Source organism: Aplysia californica, unplaced genomic scaffold (assembly GCF_000002075.1).
Source record: "Aplysia californica isolate F4 #8 unplaced genomic scaffold, AplCal3.0 scaffold00089, whole genome shotgun sequence".
In the NCBI taxonomy this organism is placed as follows: Eukaryota; Metazoa; Mollusca; class Gastropoda; order Aplysiida; family Aplysiidae; genus Aplysia; species Aplysia californica.
In genome coordinates this window covers 539,916-543,787 of record NW_004797359.1, presented here as the reverse complement: position 1 = coordinate 543,787, position 3,872 = coordinate 539,916, and positions in this window count along the sequence as shown.

The following is a 3,872-nucleotide window of genomic DNA, read 5'->3' as shown; positions in this document are numbered from 1 at the left end:
AGAGAGAGAGAGAGAGAGAGAGCAAAAGGCAAGGGGTAGAGAGGGGGGGCGGGGAGGAGGGTGAATTTAGAAAGTTTCCAAATAAATGAATAAATGTTGTTATTACTGCTTTTATTGTTGCTGCTATTGCTAATCCAACAGCTCTTGAGCTTCTGCCATTTGGCCAAATGTTGTGTTGTAGAAAATACATAGACCCACCTCAATGATAGTTATAATAGAGGCCTACCTCAATAACAATATTATTTTCAGCTACCGTACTTAAAAGTCAATGAATGGACCCGAGAATTGTTGTTTCTATTCGTCTTGCGTTCCTTCAACGTTAATAAAGCAGGCAATCAAGAAAGCAAGTTTAATAAGAGGTGCGCGTGCGCGCGTGTGAGTGTGTATGTGTGTGTGTGTATGTTTGTGGGGGGGGGGGAATCTCATAATGTCTAGCATAACTTGGCAGAGGAAAATTAGTACACTATTGCGGGTAGGCATACAGACATGCATGATTGGGTAGGCTATCCTGTCTTTTGGTCCTGTCGTCTGTGCTGGTTTGTGCCGCTTCATTCACTCCTTAGAAATTTCTCTTCCCAGACCCAGGTCACCATTCGCTTATTGACACCACCCCGGTAACCCCTCTCCCTACGTACATACACACAAACACGCGCACATGCGCCCTCGCGCACACACTCATACCCGCGAATAGGCTATTATCAACGGAATTTGATTATATGAACACTTTGGGGATCAATAAACAATCTTCCAGTGAAGGCTCACTGAACTTCAAAATGATTTTTTTTAGGACTCCAAGTTAATGCCAATCTATTTATGTTAACCCCCTGATATACAGCGTTGCTGTCGTTTAGGTACATGTGGCTGTTGCTATTCACATTATAACTAGTCTGTTAATATTAATAGTGTGGTGCCTTGAAAGTTTGAAAGTGTCGGAGGAATAAAGGGGGCGGGGGGAGGGCGGGGGGAATTAAAAGTGTGCTGTTCTGAAAGGAAGCTCATCTGTGTGTGGGATTATATTACTATATCAGCTACTGTATTCGATGCTGAAGTCAATGCATGCCTTTGTCTATACCTCGGCAGGAATGGTTTGCAGGTGCATGTACACCTATATCTACATTACATGAAAAGGCTGTCTCCAGGACTACTGTCATTATTTATACTTTTTATCTTTCTCTGTGAGTAGAACTGGAGACAAAAAGAACCGGTTCTTAATGCCTGCCGTGGCTCCTGCGCGCGTGTGACTTTGTGGCCAAATTAGTGTTTTCTGGCTTCAGTCGTTTACGTAAATTCGATAAAACAGCAAAACGGGCGCACGGACACAAGTTTACTCTCTCCCTGTTCCATCAGTTTGATAGTGTTTGAGCACGTGCAATCCGCAGCTTGCACTGTAAGCTTCCAATGAAGCCAAGAATATTTCTGATTCTTCTAGGGTCTGCTGGGGTAATAATACAGTTGTACAGCGCATAGAGCATGCTGTAGAGCGTAGAAACGAGCTATAAAAACACAGTTATTATTCAAGTTGTTTGTGGAGTATTGGCATGTCGATTCTAGGTTTTAGAGTAGACAGCTGTCTTCTTACATCACATTTGTCCGTCCGTGGTCACTTCCAGGTCGTGTGATTGCCTCATCCCTGATCGTAACCTACTTCTATAACTGCCAGTTGGTCTAGCGCTGTCGCAATGTGTAATTACACGACTCATTGTGGATTATATCAGACACACAACGACAAACAGCTGCGATATCATTTATCGGCCTCCATACTATAAAAGGCTGCTATTCAACGGGAACAGAATAATACAGATAGGCTGAAAGTGAAACAGACCTTTAAGCCTACGAATTAGGTACCCACGAGAGCATAAATGCGACACTATGATAGACGGTGATAGACGGTACGCTGCAAGTAAGGAATGGTGCTTGGGGGGGGGCGTGTCTGAACTTGAGCCATTCTCCCTCGAGGAGAATCACCAGGAGACAAAGAAGAAAGGGGGCTCCAATAATCCATCTGCTAGCTAATTATCTCAAACGATAATCACATCTACCGCGATTTACGGGTTCAACCAACGCTCACCTCATTCCCCCCTCCCCCCCACACACAGACAGACAGACACACTCTATCCTATTCTTCCCCAGACTCCTGCTACTATAGATGGAGCATCGCTATAGGCCTACATCATCCCAACCTCACCAAACCCCTTCTAACAGTAACCCATCACCTTAGTGAAGAAACATTAGAGAAAAAAAAGAAACGAACGAGTCCGGAAATTTTGACAAAGACAGCGTGATCACTTTTTCTTGTCTTGAAATGTTTGTTTAAAATCATACAACATGGATTACCGACACCATCTCTTCTCCCTGTCAGACTGTAACGGTGTGGAAAAAAGACCAATACCCCCCCAACCCCTCCCCCCAAAAAAAACAACAACAAACAAAAAAACAACACAAAAACAACAACAAACAAAAACAAAAAAACAAAACAAAACAAAACAAAAAAAAAAAAAAAAAAACGAAAATTAACAAACCCCCAAAAACAACCCCCCCCCCCCCCCCCCCAAACAAAACCAACCAACTAACAACCCAATCCAACAACGATGATGAAAAACAAAAAACAAATCAATAGTTAAAATCCACCTGTCAACCAAAACTAGGCCTAGATCTACTACAGCAAATGCAATTGATATTTTCTCAAAAGAGCGTCTTATTGAGACAAAGGTAAGCTGTGATGCAGTGTAAAGACCTTGTTGCCTGCAGCCATTGGACTTTCCACACACACCCGATAAACGTTGCTGTTAATGCGATAGAAGTTCTATTGTGATCGACGTCATCACAGCTATAACTGATTAGCCTAATGTGGTAATGCCATCGGATTAGCATTAGTTCTAGCAGCCTAACTAACGGTGATTTGGGCTGAGCGCCACATGAGCTTTGTTTTAGTCATATAGTCAGTGACTCCGCCTAACTGAATCTTTAATTATTGTCAGGCAATCGGAAAAAGGCTTAAATTTCCTTTTAAAGGTCGTGGATAAGGAGGAGAAATGAAATTCAAAGTTTTGTGGTTTCTTTTTAAAACGAGGTTAAACATCAGTTTGGTAAAACAAATAGTAATTTGATATAAGACTCAAATCCTCTACGAAAAACACGTGCAAGTGTTTCCTGACGACCATCGGCATGTGTCACAAAAACGACGTCGGGGTTGAAGATCATTGTAATTTAATGTTGGCCTTCTTCTTCTTCTTCATCAGGTCTGAAGCAGACATTGGCGATCATTGTAGTCTACCCCCATTCCGTCCTGTTGTCTGTCTTATTCATCAGCTCTGTTTTTCTCTTGGGTTATTAGTTGCAAAGTTGCAGACCATTGTATTTGTTATTAGGCTAGCCAAAAGTTCGTGGTGAGAATCAAGACCACACGGCGAAAAGTAGTGTTTGAGCTGTAAATGAACGTCGTGCGCACGCGTGGGTGAATGTAGTTGCCACATGTAGGCATATACTTGTTTGTGTGTGAGTGTGTGTGTGCGTGCGTGTGTGTGTGTGTGTGTGTGTGTGTGTGTGTGTGTGTGTGTGTGTGTGAGAGAGAGAGAGAGAGAGAGAGAGAGAGAGAGAGAGAGAGAGAGAGAGAGAGAGAGAGTTTCTTTTTTTACATTAGTGCACATCTATGGGAAAGAAGACAGACATACAAACTAAAGAGAGGGAGAGGGGTTGGAAGAGAAGAGAAAGATAGGATCTAAAGGGATTTCAAAAGAGAGAGAGGGGGAGAGAAAGAGTGAGAGAGGGAGAGAAAGAGTGAGAGAGAGAGAGAGAGAGAGAGAGAGAGAGAGAGAGAGAGAGAGAGAGAGAGAGAGAGAGAGAGAGAGAGAGCTTAGAAGGAGAGAGAGAGA